Consider the following 17,900-nt stretch of genomic DNA (forward strand, 5'->3'; position numbering starts at 1 on the left):
CATATCTTTCTCCATCCTTCACAATCAAAATGGATGGAACATAATGTTTTCTTCCTAAACTTCATCTTTATGAATATTGGTTCCTGGGCTACGTCGTAGGAGGGACTCCAGCCGTCCTGTGCCCACACTGCGGCCATCCACGAAATAGGAACTCCTATCAGGTCTTCCATTTTGCCAGGAACTATTGCGGGGAAAGCTCCTGCAGCTTGGTTTTTCCCTCGTCCATCACTGGCTCCTCCCCTTGATCTTTGGGAAGTTTTATCAGATCAAGGTGGCACAATATCCGTAGTCTGATATCCAAACCCCTCTGGGGACAGGGCTAGTGCACGAATGACCTGGGCCTTCATGTGTGAGTCGGGGTGAGGCTGTTCCTGACTGTCCGTGGGCTGCCAGGCAGACAGCCCATTCGGCAGGGCCATGTTGGTGCCCCCTGTGGATCTCAAGGTGGAAATTTGGGGTATAAGCATCCAAGCTGTGGACTGCAAGCTAGCTTCATGATCTATAAACTTAATCCGTCTGTGCCTCCTGTTTCTATTTCTTAATTGATCAAAACCCCCAGGACAAAGGGTGTGAGTCATTATCACTCTCAAACTCAAGCAGGTGTAAAAGTGCGTACACCCACAAGGCTTGAGAATATGAGTGGGTTTTGTTATAAATCAAAAGATCTGGCCCTGCTTTGGGTTTGACTTTTGGGTTGAAGATTTGATGGTTCTGACTTCTTCCACTCCTGCTCCATGAGTGTCTGCTAATGCCGTTCTCCTCTGCCCTGCTTCCCTGGGCACTGTCTGTGTGGGGGTTATTCCTTCCCTCCAACATGGACTTACTGACGGCTTTGCAACCCAGATGAGCTGTTCGCTTACCTTCTAGATTTATAACTAGGTTCTGCCTGGTGAGGATAGTTAGTCTGGAAGTGGTTAGCGAGGCCCAAATTTTGTATATCAAGGTTTTATCTTTCATTAGTTTAAATTTTAGACGAATCCAAACCGTCAGGACCATCTGTTCTTCAGTAGGGTCAGTGTAACATCGAAATCACCTGCCAAATCATGTATTACAAAACCGTAGCACTTAAAACAGATTTACATTGAAAAGGAAATAAATAGACCATCATACAGAGCACAAATAACACCCAATAAGTGGATTTTCAACTCAGTGGAGAAAAGAAGGGTTACTCTTACTGAGTATGGAGAAAAATCACAAGCTTTTTGAAGAAAATAAAGCTAGGTCCTCATATTGCCCCGTATATCTAAAGAAAGCTCAAATATATTAAAGACTTTAAAATACATGGGTAAATGTATCTCTTTTTTACAAAGGTAGAAATACGATTCTCACATAAAGTAGGTGTCAAATTTTTATCTAGCTCATCATTAATGAAGAAACAAATAAGATGTTTTAAAATGGTTCAAAGGAGAATTCAAAGAACAGACAATAAAGGATGCTGAAATGAACTGGCTAATAGATGCAAACTGGCCTTCTCCCCAGGGGGAGATCAATTACATCTCCATCAGAATTCATTTGTTCTCGGGGTAATAATCATTTCTATCTATCAGTCTCTATAATTTACAGGGTTATAAAATATCTCAAAGGCCAAAATAAAAGGGCAAAATTCATATAGAATCAGATAACTCAGAAGGGACATCTAGTATTATTACACAGAATGTAAACCCAGTAAACTTTTTTGCCCCTTTCAAATTTTTCAAGTTCTTTCCAATTTCCCTAAACAGTCCCCCTTTCCAACCATAAAAATCTCAAGGATTATTCTTGGTCATTAAAAAAGGTCTCATTAGTCTTGGCCTGATGGTTTGCACATGTGCCATTGCAGCAAGCGCTAATTAATCATACAGGTTTTCTTCGGTTTGCTTTGCAAATCCAGAGGCACGCAGTATTAAACACAGAATTGCACTTTAAAAAGTCTCTTATTTGCCAGCTCAAGGGTAGGAACCCAAGCCGAAGAAACTTCACTATGTGTCACCTGTGCTGTCTATAAATTTGGATGAGTTCCTCTCTATCTGAGTTCCCCCAAATCTCCTAACGGTCCTGGCCTGCTGAGAAGTGCCCTTTCTTACCACCTGTAAGGAAGGACTAGCCCAGCTTTCCTGGGATGGTTTTGCAGGCATAAGTAAAATCAACCTTTGTTCCTCAGAGCTGTTTGACATAACTGATTAAACGAGCATCACTCACAAACGTGACTTTTCAAGGAAATGATACACACTTTTTTCCAATTATATACTGGTAGAAAGGAGGAGATTTTTATTGAACCTGGGCAAATAACTACCTTGCTGTGGAAAAGCAAAGGAACTCAAGAGTTTTTAAATTTGGAGGTGGAAGGAAGTTCAGGGAGAAGCAGAAAAAAATGTTCAATTTCACTTTACAAAGGCAGAGTCTACTGATTTGCTTTTTCTATCATTCATCTATTGATTAAAGATAGCTTAGGAAGAAAGAGAAAAAGCCTTCTTATATTTCCAGAAAATGGAGCATTAAAACAGCTTCAACACAACCACAGCATCATTTCCCTCATCGGTTCATTCCTTCCTGTACAATTTTGTTCTGCTGGATCTTGGGTGCACATTCTGCTTTCAGAAAGTTGCCTGCTTCTGGACTAAAAAGCAACTCCATGCTCCCTGCACAAGCGCATCCTGAAAGCTGTCTCAGTGATGTCAGCTCGGAAGCTTCTCCCCAGGAGCCTATCCTTTGAAGTGGCAGCAGTTTAACCTACTTGGCATAGTCTTTTTCCATGAGAATTTGGGCCTGTGTGTCTTTGCTAAAGAACCAGATTTTGGCCTGTAGCTTACCGCAGGGCTTCAGGCAAGTTTCAAGAAGCAAAGAGCCTATTTGATAATGAGACTGAAAGGCTGTGGTTGATTTACCACGGTAATTAACGGTTCTCCATTCTCTCACAGGTACCCTTCCAGATAACCTTGAAGAGCAGTGTAGAATACCACTGAAAGGACACCCAAGTAATCTTTCTTGCCCGTTTCAAAGCCTTTCACAATTTTCCTTTCACTATCTGTATATCTATACTCATACATATAATATCTTGGAGAGGGGAAGGCTTTTTTTGGTACAAAATACAGGCATCATAAAGGCAGTAATTGATCAATAAATTATTTTAAAACTCTTTACGACTTACAAAAAGTGCCAAAGTGCAAAAAATCCAAAAATCCACATGAGAGACGAAAGTAACATTTGCCACACATACGTTGCAACCGGTATGAACTGACTCAAATTTGAGGTCAAATTATTCAAAGGACTGCCTTGGTAATATTACCAAGATGCCCAATGTCGCTTTCTCCATACTTTCACCTCCAAATTGTTCAAGAACCCTTGAGGCATTTGACTCCAGAGGTGCCTGCTTCCAAACTCCAGGCATAAGAGAACTAACTGGTGAATTTAATCAGTTCTCGGCTGGCTACTTTCCCACTGCTGTTGCAGCTTCGGTTGCTGGCACACGGTGTCTGTTGAACACCAGCTCTGCACAGTTTGTTCATTTGCATCTATTGTTACAACAGTGCCCTCCCACGTCTACAACCCTACCAGAGCCGAAGCCATGGAGGAAGGACGACTAACCCAAGAGATGCTATGGTAGCTGCCACCTAGGGAGCCCAAGCAAGGACCAGCCGTTTGCTGTAAGTTTGCTCCCAACTCATGCCCTCCAGGCTGCCTGGCTTAGGCAGGGCTCCAATTAGAGCACTGTATCAGAGCCAGCCCTCTCCCTGCCCCCAACCCATGGGCATTTAAATCTGATATTCATGCCTGGTCTCCACTCCAGATGTCCCTCATGGTGAGATTCCCTTTGGGGAATCTACAGGAGAGGTTCTAAAAGTAGTAAAATTCAAAAGGGAAGGCAGTATTGCAGAGGGGAATTACTACTGTCTTCGTGGTGCCTCTGCAAATTTGCCTGACTATTTGCAATGACAACAGTCATTGTTTCAATAAACCAAGGGATGTTTGGCTTTGGACAGTCATATTAAACCACAAAAATGTTTCGGTTATAGTCTTCCGTTGTGGTGATGCCTGCGTGTTTAGCTCCTATTTAGAACTTAAGAGGGGCCATTCCATTGACTCCTTCTTGTTTGAAAATTACGAAACTATCTTCACAAAAAAGCAGCTAGAAGCATCTTAAAGTTCTGCCTACCCAGTCCTTGGCTATATGGCGTAGAGCTAATCTCCTTAATACATCAAAAGCTTTTAAACATCACTAGGAAAAAAAATTAAAGTCCCAATAGATAAATAGGCCACAAAAATATAAAAAGGAGCTACCAGAAAAACTTGAAACGATGTTCCATCTAATAATCTCACTCATAAGCACATAAAAGCAATTTAGAACATCTATATGTATTTTAAATTTTTACCTTTCATATCAGCAAAGATTAAAACGATTATAGTTCTGGTAAGCATGTAAAAAACAGAAATTTTCATATGCAGCTGACTAGAGTGTACACTATTGTAATAATTTTGGAGAGAAATTTGGCAGTAGTTGTTAATACTGTAAAAGTTCTTAACTTTTGCCCATCAATTCCATGCCTGTGATTTCTTTTTTTAACTCTCAAGAAGGTACAAAAATCAATGAACAATACACTTTCAGAGTCTCATCTCATCTCTTCATCTCAGTTCATAACCCTGTCTCTCTTTTTTTCCTGTCTCTGCTGTCCTCTGGACTGTTTCTCCGTCTCTTCCCTTTTCTTAATAAGCTCTTTAACAGTCCTTATGTTAACATTCCCTTCAAGTAAACCCAGCCCCAACCACTATTTTCCATATTCAGCCTCTCAGTCAGCCTTGCTCCATTTCACAGACAGAAATGAGAGACATTTCTTGACCTTACGCATCGGAAAAACTTAACTGGCAGATCCTTGTTCAACCACAGCTCAGTTCTTCGCAGCTAGTTCCAAAATCGTGATGGGTAGGTTTTATGTATTTTATGAATTTAGGATGGCTTTAAAAAATAATTATGCCAGAGTCTTTCTTTGGGAAAATTTAATCGTAATCTCTAGTGGTATATAGCCAAGAGATATTTTAAAAGTTATCCCAAACTTAGAAATAAAACACAGAGAAGGCATAATATTAGACTGGGGCATTATTTGCTACTGCTACCCATGGATTATTTAATTATCTAGAGGACTATGCTTCTGTTTGATTGCTGTGTGCTACTGGCTAAAGGCCTTAGCTAAGTCCTGGGGACTTTCTTCCCTCCCTCAAAGTAAAAAAGTAATACTCCTTTTGGAATAAGGTGTCCTTATTAATTTCCCAAGGTTTCTTTTCTCTGAATAAGGTAGCCACACAAAACAAACCACATAGAACAGCACATTTTGTCAGCAGGGTCCATTCAAATGAGGACAAGATTTCCAACCACTCAGCTCCCCTCTCAGACTTCTCTGAAAACCCTCCCAGGCCACAGCCTCTTTTCAGATAACGCTCTCAGAGAACACACAGCAGTGTCTGTGTGGGTTATGCGGAGTGAATGGCAAATACCGTACTACATTTAATTTGTGATGGCCAACTAAAACTTCTTCAAATCATATGTTAGTTCAAGTCCTACCGTGTCATTGTTAAAATCCTCCAATGGATTCCCATATCATTCATAGAAAAAGCTAAAGTCCTTCTCTACATGGTCTTCCCATGATCTTTTTGTCCCTATCATCTCCACCCCAATCTGGCCTTCTTGTCCCTTAAATGTATCAAGCATACTGTGACCTCAGGGCCTTTGCACTTGCTATTCCTGCTGCTATCCAACTCTTCCCACAGTCATTCACATGGCAGTTACCCTCTTTACCTTCAGATCTCTTCTCAAATGTCATCTTATTACTAAGACCGTCTCTGACTATCCTATAAAGAAAAACAGCAACTCACCTACCCCTAACACTCATACCTTACTGCCTGTATCCCTTATTTACTTTATTTTTGTTGCTAAAACTCTTACCTCCATCTTAATGCTTTAGTTTGCTTGTTTGTTTACGATCTGTTTATCCCCATTTAGAATGTAACCCCATGAGGCCAGGATCCATGTCTATTAATTCACTGCTCTATCCTCAGCACCTGGAACAAGGAAAGTGTTCAATAAATATTTAATTAATTAATTAATTAACTAACTAATATGTTTACATTAAGTCATTTCCCTCCTTCAAGTGCAATAATCAGATGCAGCATTCAACATCATGTTCACAGATTTGTTTTTCTCCCTCTCTACAAATTTTTTAATTTAATTAAAAATATTCTTCTTTATAGATATTTTAAAAATTATAAGCACCTCCTTGCAACAAGTCAAGTATTATACAGATGTATTAAGAAGTGGTTAATAATCTTCTCTTAAAATCCCACTCCCCAAGGCAGCCACAGTTAACACCCTTTTCCCCCACGCTCATACAAATCTACATAGATGTAGGGCTGACTTTGTTTTTAGATGACTAGATTAATACTAGACATCAGAAATACGACTTTCAGCATGGTGGTTACACATATGGATTCTAAAATCAGACCGTATTCAAATATATTGTCTCTGCAAGCTCAGACATGTGACTTAATATCTTGATGCCTGGCTTTGCCTTTGTAAAGATGGAAGTAATAACAGAACCTTTCCATAGACTGGCTGGAGATTAAATGACTTAATCAAAACAACAACAAAAACTTAGAATAGTATATGCTGAACTGCAAACACAAAGTACATTATCGGGTTTTTTTCTTACTTAACAATAGATCTTGGATATCCCTCCAACATTGTACCTATAGATTTAATTCATTGTGTGAATAATTGCATAGCATTCCCTGGTGTGAATAAGCCAGGGGTATAATTTTTTTCAGTCTCTCCGCTGTAGATAGAAATACAGATTTTTATGGTTTTCCCAGTACATGCAGTGCTACAATAAATATGTAAGGCTCCATCCGGATCCTTGCAAGTTGATGTATTATTTCTCCAGGATAAAAATCCCCAAAGTAGAATTGCTGGGCCAAAAGGTCTGTGCTTATTTAATTGTAATAGAAATTACCAAATGACTTTCTAAATTATTAGTAATAATCCACACACTCACAAATAATGTGTTTCTGCATCTTCAACAGAACTGGGTACTGGGATACTTTTAAAGTTTTGCCAAGTGGTAACCAAAAAATGGAATCTTGTTTTTATTTTTAATTTCTAAACTATTAATGAAACTGACAGTTTTTTCATATATTTATTAGCAGTTTCCAGTTCCTTTCCTATGAAATGCCTGTTCATATTCCTTATTCATTTTTCAATAGGATTTTTAAAGATCAATGTGTATAAAAAGGACAAAGAAATATGCTATTACATGTGTTGTGAAATATTTACTTTTTCCCAATCTGTCGTGTTTGTTTTGGGATTTTGTGGTGTCTTGAGTCCTTTTATTTTCTGCTTTCAGAATTCAAATATAGCTATTTTTTATTACACGGTCTTAGATTTTCCCATAGTTCTAGTCTTTATAAAGAAGTTCCCTCTTAGTACCAAGTAATAAAAATATCTTCTTAAAATTTCATCTAATATGTTCATTATTTTATTTATAATATATACAGTCTTTATGCCACATGAAGTGTATTTGTGTGTGTGTATGTGTGAGGTGGGGGTAAAACTTTTCTTATAAATGAATGGATAATTAAGTCAGCATCATTTATTATATAAACCACTCTTTGTTCATTTTTTAATTAAATTCTCAAGTATATTTTGATCTGTTTCTGAGCTTTTTATTCTTTCTATCAATTTTTCTAGTCCTGGGCTAAAACCGTCTGAATTATAATTGTTCTATTCTGGGGTTTTTTTTTGTTTTGTTTTTTTTTTGGTCTTCAAAATGTTTTCAATTTACTGTATTTTCTTTTTTTTAGCTTTACTGAGGTATAATTGACAAACAAAATTGTAAGATATTTGAAATGTAACATCATGATGAGTTGACGTATGTATATAATGTGAAAAGATTCCTTGCATCTACTTAATTAACACACCCATGATCTCACATATTTATCCTTTTGTGTATGTGAGGTAGAACATTTACATTCTACTGTCTTAGCAAATTTCACTTAGACAACATAGTGTTATCAAATACAGACACACTCATTTTTTTGCTTTAATAATTGGTAAGGCAAGACCCTCTTAATCCTTTTTTTAAAAAAAAAATTAGTTACTTTTAGAAGTTTAATCTTCTATCTTGATTCTAAAATAAGTTTTCCCAGTTTTTTAAAGCCTTTTGGAAGGCGAGTTGGAATGGCCGGACATTAATCTTATTTATTTGGGAAGAAACAACTTTTTTTTTATATTGAGTCTTTCCCCTATCCAAACAAAAATGCCTCTCGATTTATGTAGATCTTATTTTATATCGTTCAGAAAGATTTTATAATCTACTTCATATAGGTTCTATACCTTCCTTTTAAAATATTTATCCCTAAGAATTTTATAGTTTTTGTCACTATTATAAACTAAGTATTTTTCTTTGTCTCCATTTCTAACTGATTATTAGCCTAGCTGACTACAGATTTTTATTTTATTATGTCAGATGGAAGAAGCACCTCATTCCCAACATTGTCAAGGTGTCAAGGTATCGCTGACATTCCTTTTTCTTTTAAAATTTACCATTAGCCTAGCTCTAAAAAAATTACAGTATATTTGGAAAGCTATTTCTGCTTTATATCATGTGCTTTATATTTAACTTAAGATATTCCTTTGTCAGAAAAAGTTAACAAGGTGCTTAGTTTTTAGCTATGAACGAAAAGGGTATTTTACAAATATTTATGAGAAGAGACTCTAGACGTGCAAGATTTGGAGTTGGACATAAGACTACTTTTGGAAAGACTGCGCTGTGACTGGCACCTGCCACTTCTACTGTGTCCATCTACAGAGCCTCCCATCAGTAGCGTTTTAAGAACTTGGTCCTCTGACTCGAGGCATAATGACAGGTAGGGAGATGGGGAGATTCTGCATGAGGATGGGCTCTTGGAGGAATCCTCCCGGCTGTCAAGCCTGACTCTGAAGATGTGGAGAGGTGAGGGAAGTCCAGAGGGAGTGTCCTACCAGCTTCAGTCGTGATCGGCCATCTGTCAAAGATACAGAGTCCAGGGGGAAAGTGGTCAGGTTCCTCCTAGTGATGAAACTCTGCAACAGGAAATTAGAAGTGATTCCCAGGCCAGGACAACCACAAGCATCAGCCAGGAAACTTCTCGAAAGACAGTAGTGCCTTAGCCAACCATCCTGGACTTCGGGGCAAGTCTCCAGTTCTAGAGGGGACCACAGTGGTAAACGGGGTGCTGGTTAGAACTTAGGAACCAGGCTGAGGCAAAAGCCAGTGCCATCAATGAGGCAGCAAGTGGGCGAAGCAACAGGAGGGCCCGGCTGTCATATGTGATGACACTAAGTGGTCGTTTGGGAATAACTCCTGAGCCCAGCAGATCTGGCCTCTTGGTCACTTGACTTCCCCACCTTCAATTGCTTTGTCTTTCATGCTACCCCAGCCACTCACTCCCACTGTAATTGCTAGACCTTGTCATTACTATTGACTGCTCCATAATCTCATTTCCGTGCATCCCAGTTTTTGACCACCACCTCCTACCTTCACCTCTCATCTGTCCTCCTTCTGTTATCTGAATGAACAGCAACCCCATTTCACCCTCTGAATTCTCACTGCCCCTCATGCCCTTGATGTCTACTCTTCCCTCTTTATCCATCTGAGTCCCACAGGCAACCATTATAATCACTCCCTTGCATATTAGCCTGACTCACTTACTTTCTCTCTCTTCAGGGTTCTCATCCGGCAAAAGCACAACTCTGAGTCTGGCTGGGTCTTCTTCTGTTCGCTCCTGCAGCTCACTCTCCATCCTTCTTCACTCTGCTCTGTGCACTAGGAGCTTCCCTTTACTGATGCTTCAACATGGCTTCCCTACCCTTTAGCTGCCAGTTAAGTTTAGCCAATGATGAGCACTGGCAAGAGAGTGGAGGGCAGGAGAGACAGAAGCAGGGGTATGAATCCCCTGCTTCCTTCCTGTCCAGCTGTAGTTTGGCAGTGGTTGAGTTTCTCTAAGGCCACAGCCCCAGATCGACAGGCACTTTTCCTGCAGGCGTATTGCCCACAGTGTTCTGATGACGACTACTCCACCTCTTGCTCTTTCAGCCTTAGGGTAGTAATGGCTCCCTCTTGTTGCTAACCCTAGGGTGCTTCACCATCCTTGGTTTCCTTAACGTTGCCCATACCTTTGAAAACTGTCTCTCCATTAAATTCTCTTAAACTGCTCTTGAGAGTGCCTTCTCTTTTCTCTTCTGGGTTAAATCCAATTGAAAACCTACTTTATGCCTGCACCTGTGTATGTTAGCTCACTATGACTTTTTTCTTGACAAGTTGCACTTTACATTTATGACCAAGGAACCACAACAGGGCCCCTGTCTGACTACAGGCTATCATACCATATATGTCAATGTCACTCACTTTCCCACTCTCTCAAACAACTTTTTCACATCTTCTCCTTTCTTCTTCAGCCCCAAACCTCATCCCCCTCTTCAATCTCAGTGGATGAGTTTATTTCCTACTTCAGTGAGAAAATTGAAGCATGAGAAGAGAACTTCCCCAGACTCACATGATCTCATGTACCCACCGATCAGCATCATCTTCTATGTGATCAGATTCCCCACCTGTTACCACGGATGAACTATCTGAACTCTCTACAAAGCTGGTCTCCGTATTTATAGATCAGACCCAATCTCTGTCATCTATCAAGGACATTGCTCTAGCAAATTTCCTTTGTCTGTTCCATGCAATAGATCTTCTTTCTCTCTATCGGATCATTCTTATTAGTCATACAGGCGTGTTTATGTTTCTTCCATTTAAAAAACAACCATAAAAACACTTCTCTTAACCCCTCATTGGCAATCACTTATTTTCTTTTCCTTTCCATTTACAGCAAGATTCCTTGAAAGAATTGTCTATATTTACTGTCTCAAATTACTTTCCTTCTATTCCACTTGAACCTCCTTCAGTCAAGCTTTACCCCCCCCCCCCATTACTCCACCAAATTGCTTTTGTCAGGCTCACCAATATTAATTACAATGGTCAAGCCTCAGAACTTGACCTGTTAGCAGCATGACCTGCCTCCCTCTCCCTAAGACCCTCCAGCATACCACATTCTCTTAGTTTTCACACTGCTTCTCTGGTTGCTTCTTCTCAGTTTCTTTAGCTATTTCCTTCTCTTAACTTATCCACTTAATTGTGGAGTACCCAAGAGCTCAGACTTTGAATCACTTCTTCATCTACATCTTGATAACCTCAAGCAGTTCCATGTCTTTAAATAAAATGTATATGTTGATGATTTCTATATTTTATATCTCTCTTGGACTCCAAGCTCATATACTCAGGTACCTACTCAACATCTCCACTTGGATGTCTATTTCCAAAACAAACCTCTTGATTTTCCCTCTTCCCTAAACTCACTCCATCCACAGCCCTCCCACCCTTAGTCTATGTCAACTCCAATCTCCTAGTAGTTCAGGCAAAAAAGTTGAAATTGTTCCTGATTCCCTTCACTATTACCTCCTATTTTACCCCCTTCTGTTATCATCCTTGTGCAATCTGTTCCAGTTACATTGTTTTCCTGTGTGTTCCTTGAACATGCAATCACATTTCTGCCATAAAGTCTTTGTTCTTTGTAGCTCTCCCCACAAATATTCTCTGGCTAACTCCTTCCCATTCTTTAAATCTTTGCACAATTCTCACTTTCTTAATAAGGCTTACCCTGACCACTCTATGTAATACCACAGGTTACACACACACACACACACACACACACACACAAACACTGTCCCTTGCTCTACTTCTTCATTTTCTCATAGCAACTTCTGCCTTATTAATGTTTATTGTTTGTTGTCTGTCTCCCTTGCTGGAATATAAACTCTGCAAGGTCAGAGATCTTTCTGCCGTGTTCACTGATATGCTTAGAAAAATGCCTGGCACATAGTAGGCTCTTAAATATTGAATAGACACTCAGATGTTGTTGAATAAATGGAAAGTGATTTAAATATTAAATCCTCCTGGCTTGGGGTAGGAATCTAAATCTGTTCATATCCTGCTAATCCTGAAAAAACGGGTCAGGAACTGGGCCAGGTTAGAGCTGACAGATGGAGTCCACCTCAAAGGACCTGGATGGGGGGGTCTAGTCAAAGCAGAGAGAGGTGTAGGAAAGAAAAGAAAGGCCAGTAGCTCCTCCCTATCTTGGAGCAGTGTAAGGCTCAACTAAAGGTCCTTTGTTAGTGACGGCTGGAGTTTGGAGGGTTCTACACAGTCCAGATGTGAAGAAAGTAAGAAAGGTCAAGGGTTCATTCATGGACATGACTAAAGAAAGCCTTCATTAATGATGGATATCTCAGAATATATTGTAGAAGGTATTAATGAGCCTACAAATTATAGACGTGTGGGGTGTGAGTGTGTGTGTATGTAGGTAGAGTGTTGTTGCTGCTCCCTACCTTTACCTGAAAGTAGTTTATATAATCCAGAAGGAATGAAACAATATTGAAGCCCTAGCCCAAAAAATGGGTTCCAAAGGTTCTCTGTTCAGGCTCATCAGCCCAACCTCTATAAAGCTTTATTCCCTGAAGAAATGCTTATTAGCATCTACCAATATTAATTCCTTCTTGTATGGCTTTACTGTCTTTCAAAGTATGGTCTCTGAACTACCTGAATCAGAATCGTTGGATGTCTCTGAAAAATGTAAATTGCCGAGCCCGCCCGAGACTATTAAGCCATGTGGCAGGGCCAGGAATCCGCACACTCAGTTAGCTCCCTAGAGAACTCAGACGAGTAGAGAACCACCGCCGCAGGTGAAGGGACTTACTTTGCTCTGATTTAATTTGTCTATTTGTCTATATTATTTCATCTTTTATTCTGTGTCTCATCCTTTTAATTTCACTCTTTGAAAACATAAAAAGAAGACTCTATTCTGAAAAGAATCCATCTTCAGGACCGATTAAGAAAGTATGGATGAAATTTACTTGGTTCAACCATTTCTGTGACCCACTTTACTTTACTTCTCTTACTTTTAGGTATGGGATAAGAATCACCAATCCATAACCTAACCAGGCATACAAATTGCTCTTTTCTCCTGGATAAGCCTTTGCTGAACTTTTAAGCTGCCTTGCCCCCAACTACAGACCAATAATTCCTTCAAAGATTGCCTCTGGAGAAAACGGACAGTTTCACACCAAGTATAGGAACACAGCAGAACTTAGAGCTAAAATCTGACCCTAAATATCAATTCACTCAAGAGCAAATCATGCTAGGATTGTTTTCTTTCCCCTTTAGAAATTACTTTCTTTATCCTTTGGGACAAAATCATTTTCCTTTCCTTTAACAAACTACATTTCCATTCCTCATATCTTTAAAAAAATTTTCTTGCATGGAAATTAATTCTAGTAGGTTTCATTATATCTATTAATTAGAATTCTTAATCATTTGAAATCTTAATTTTTTTAGTAAAAATTAAGAAGTAAACAACTGTGAACTGTATTAACATTTTGTGGCTTGGTGAACTTGTAAATGCACTTTATAATTTTTAGATCTGCTACTTCATAACACAATCTTTCACTAATGCACAAAATATACATATTTACAAATAGACCCAAGCATATTTAGTCTTTCTGTAATAAGAGGCCAAAACTAGGTAAACTTAGACTTGTTCAGCAATTAATATTTCAGTATTTTATCCTATTTGGAAATGAGCTAGACGGTCAATGAATTCTCATCATTTAACTTAACTTAGCGAAATTCAAGTTTCAAGTTAACAAAAAGATTTGAGAAAATTATTTTTAAGTAGACATACAATAAAACATAATTATTTTTAAAGAGTTCACCTAAAAACTCTTATCCCACGTACATTTAATTTGCTTGTGAAAATTTCATCAAATTATTTTTCTTGCTGGCAAATTTTACAACAGAGATAACAAACTTATTTGACTTTTAGTAAACATGAGTACAATAAAAGTATTATACTTAACGTTGATAATTCTAAAGGCATGTCCATATTAATTAAAACAACAAGCTTAAACCATCTTTAATGTCCTTTTCCCAGATCACATGAACCTGCAGTTTATTTGGGTTAGCTTCTATTATATTTCTGAGGGTTTTATATAAGCATTTGCTTTTTAAAGCCAAATAAGTAGAGCTCTGCTGCAAATTAATTTTGGCAATACCATCCAGAGGTAGAAAAATGTATCTGTAATGAACCTACCCAGGCACACAAACAGATAGACACAAAGATGTCATAGTTTTCATTTTAAAACTGAAGTTGTGAATCAGGTATAATATAAAACTCATTTGCTTATAAATAACAATTGGAATAAATTAAGTGTACTTGCTCGGGTGGCTAAAGTCTTTTATTATTTGTGGAGGAGACTTTTAAGATCTGCATTGCTCCTTGACAAGAAATTTACAGAAGCTGTTTGGGCAAGAGAGTCCTTTTAGCAGTTAGTGTTGTAAAAGACCTCTTTTCCTCCTTTTTTCAGTCATAGGAATTGGAGGTGGTCTAGATTAGAATTCCCAGAGGGGTTACAAGCCTTTTGAGATACATAAAGGAGGTCTGGGGATTGATGAAAAAGAATGGGTGGCATTTGAACTGCCTGTATAGCTGCATTCCCAGTTTTGCAAAGATTTGAAAAATGTAACTTAAATGACACCGTAGGTTAAGCCACCCATCCAACTACATTATGCCTGGTTTTAAAAGGGGCTGTCGTTACAGGAGGTGGAGGCAGAATGGCTAGCATTCTGCGAGGGGTCAGTCTCCATGCGATAAAAAAGAAGCTCAGAAAAAGATGGACAGCAAGGAGAGCATGACAGCAAACATTCAGAGGGACAGGAAGGAGCAGAGAGAGAAGAGAGAGAGAGAGAGCTTTCAGAAGCCTCAGAGGATTTTTTTCCAATTTGGGAATCCTTTGAGATAACTGTGAGTTAGTTTTCCTGAGGAAGAAATAGTGGATTAATTATTGTGTTTGGAGGCCTCAAAATGTCAATTGAAATGTGTTTCCCATTCTTGTTGTCTTACAACCTTTTGCTAATCGACTGCACAAATAGACTAATTTAGGAATTTCAAAGGAGTCTCAAGTTGGCCAGTTTAACAGTAAATCATTCCAGGTAATCATAGTCTAATGAGACAAATACTTGCCAGAGGAGCGCCCACAGTTCTTGACATAAAACTGTCAGAAGTTCCAGAAGAAGGCTGCCCTGCAACCTTACCCTTAAAGAGGGAACCTCCCGTTATTCCAAGAGTAATTACTCACCAGAACAAATGGGAAATTAAGTCCCGAGAACAGAAGCTTGCAATGGAAGACACTCAAGTCAACCAGACCCTTTACCAAGACAGGAGGTCTGGGTCCAGGAAGACCCACCAACACAACCCAGGACCACTGAGGAGACAACAGAGCACAATGGATCCTAGTAGGACCTGACTTGAATCTACAGGGGGCTGGACGAGGGGGGAAGGTCACTCTGTATCCCCTTTCTCTGACACCATGTCATGTTGACCAAGATGCACAGAACGCTGAAGAGAAGAGAAGAGTTTATTTGAGATTTTAATCACTACAATTTGGAAGACACAGATTCAGGTAAAACTGAAAAAAGGGTTCTGAAGAAGAGAAAGAATCAGGGGCTTGCTTATAAAGGCAAAAGCCATGAGGCCGTCCTCTGACACAAGGAAGGAAATATTTGTCCTTAAGGGATAGGCTGTGGTGAGTTATTTTAGGTGAGGTTCTGATAAGTATCTGGAGTTTCAGGAACACTGGGCAGATGTTCTGGATGCCTGCATTAAGACAATAAGTGATCAAAAGGTCAGATTCTAGCCATGCTGAGACGTGCATAAGTCACACTCTCTCAATGGCCTCCCAGCTCCATTTTAGAGAGCTCTCTTAGCCACAGTGACACCATTTTGATTTTCCATTCACACCTGGCAGACCAACCCGCTGACTGAGCAGCAAACAGATACGAGGTCACATCTAAAAAAGTCCCTCCAAAAGTAATCACTAAATTTGACTTTTAGCAAACAATTGGATAATTTTAAGATCTTCCAGAATGTTTCTTAAAGAGGGGTTCAATAGAGGAAGTTTACAGAACAGAATTCCTATCATTCCAGCTTCTCACCTTTCATGGAAAGGGCCTTCAAAGAAAGCTCTTCTTGCCCAGTTTGCCTTATCACTGAAGCCAGAGAGAATCCTGCAGGCACTGGGATAATTCTAAACAGATCCATTTTGGTGTTGGATTCTCTCACTTTCTAAATAATATCCCAACTGTCTCTGACAATCAAGCAGAATTCCAAAACCCTGCCAGAGAACAGGAGACTTCCAACACACTCTGTCTCCTCAGAATTCATTTGCTTTTAAAAAAGAAGAGTTCTCTTTGACATCATTTTAGAAAGGTGTGCTGAAATGTTTGTTTCGGAATTTGTTTATTCTGTATTAGTTTTTTAGTTTTGAATCCTCAAAAGAGTATTATAAAAAATGGCTACTTCTCCAATTTTCCCAAGTTTGGGGTTGGGGGGAGTGACTACTTTGTAAATTTACTAAATCTAGGCTAGAACCTCATAATACTGTTTACTAACAGGGGAATTGGGAGGGTCCATCTTCTATGTCAGGTGAGTGGAGGGGAGACTTCACTGATAACGGAGGCTGTCCTGGGGCAGTCTCACCTACACACGGGTGCTACAGCACTGCCTGGAAGCAGAGCCTTAGATCAAACCTCCACATAAAATGAGAATAAGATGGGAAATGTGTCTTCCATCCTGCCCAAAGGGGTATCCGACATGCCCTGTCTTTTAGGGAACTGTCTCGGCCTCCTTTTCAGAGAGTGGTCCTTAGGTGGTTGGGATAGAGGCCAAGTTCCTTTCTTAGGATAGAGAACTGTCCTGAACAAAACTGCTCATTAGTGCTGCCCACCACCAGGGGAGGCATCATAAAGGGCTGATCATTGGAGAAACTTGGTGCCCTAAGCAGGGCGGAGACGCCCCCTCGGTCAGCTCTACTAGCACTAATTCCACGTCTGATTGGAAGCAAAGCTAGAGTATGCGGAGTGTGTGTGTGTGTGTGTGTTTGTGTGTGTGTGTGTGTGTGTGATGCCTGAACTCTTCCAGGATTCCCCACGTGGCCCAGGGATGAATGGCTTGTCAAGGAGAAAGCATTAGGAAGTAGGGGCATGGCTTTGGACTCAGACTAACCTTGGCTGGAATCCTGCCTCTGTCACATGCATGCTCAGTGACTTTGAGCAGGTTTCTTTAATTTTTCTCAGCCTCAGTTTCCTCCACCATAAAACAGGAATAATCATAACCATCCCGTAGAATGAGTGTGAAGAATAAATGCGACGGCACATTGTAAATTGCTCAGCACAGTATCTGTCACATAGTAAGCCCAGAATACAGGTGACCAGTTATCATTATGACAAATATCCAGGTTTCCTTCGAGTCCATGACAGAAGCAAACGAGAAAACTCTCCTCAGCAAGTGCAAAATCACTGTTTATACCAGGTTTGAGGCCAGCAGAAAAGCCAAAAGACTTGTCCACATGCAACCCTAGCTCTTCTGAACTCCCGAACGGGATGCTCAAGGCGGAGCTGTCACAGAGAGTTTGTGACCAGACCGTTGTACAAAAGCCAAACCAACTGCAGGCTTTAAAAAGGAGTTCTTTTCACGGGAGGAACTGGCAGTGACTGACGCAGCCGAGAGTCGGAGCGGGGCAGATTCTCATGGGGAAAGGGTGCTGGCAGCAGACCGCTGCCAGAGGGCGCAGAGCGCGGTGCGGCGACACCGGATCTGCGGGCGGCGCGGCGACCGCTCACCGGGGACAACGGACGGCGGTGGGAGGGTAAGAACACCGGTTCCAGAGAAGCACGAAACGATCACACGAGATCCCTGTCAGGGCCAGGCTGTCCCTGCGATTCTGCAGCACCTCTACC

At 40.1% G+C, this 17,900-nt stretch overlaps 1 long non-coding RNA gene across 1 annotated transcript in view; it reads right to left on the bottom strand.

Annotated features, from left to right (window-relative positions):
• The window catches only part of LOC107033415 (uncharacterized), a 122,733-nt gene that overhangs the window by 10,933 nt on the left and 93,900 nt on the right, over positions 1-17,900 (bottom strand). The window contains exons 3-4 of the long non-coding RNA XR_012078395.1: positions 9,005-9,085; positions 5,915-6,030 (exon numbers count right to left, since the gene is read on the bottom strand). This is a non-coding gene — a long non-coding RNA (uncharacterized lncRNA). The remainder of the gene's footprint in view (positions 1-5,914; positions 6,031-9,004; positions 9,086-17,900) is intronic.

Source organism: Vicugna pacos, chromosome 12 (assembly GCF_048564905.1).
Source record: "Vicugna pacos chromosome 12, VicPac4, whole genome shotgun sequence".
Taxonomy (NCBI): Eukaryota; Metazoa; Chordata; class Mammalia; order Artiodactyla; family Camelidae; genus Vicugna; species Vicugna pacos.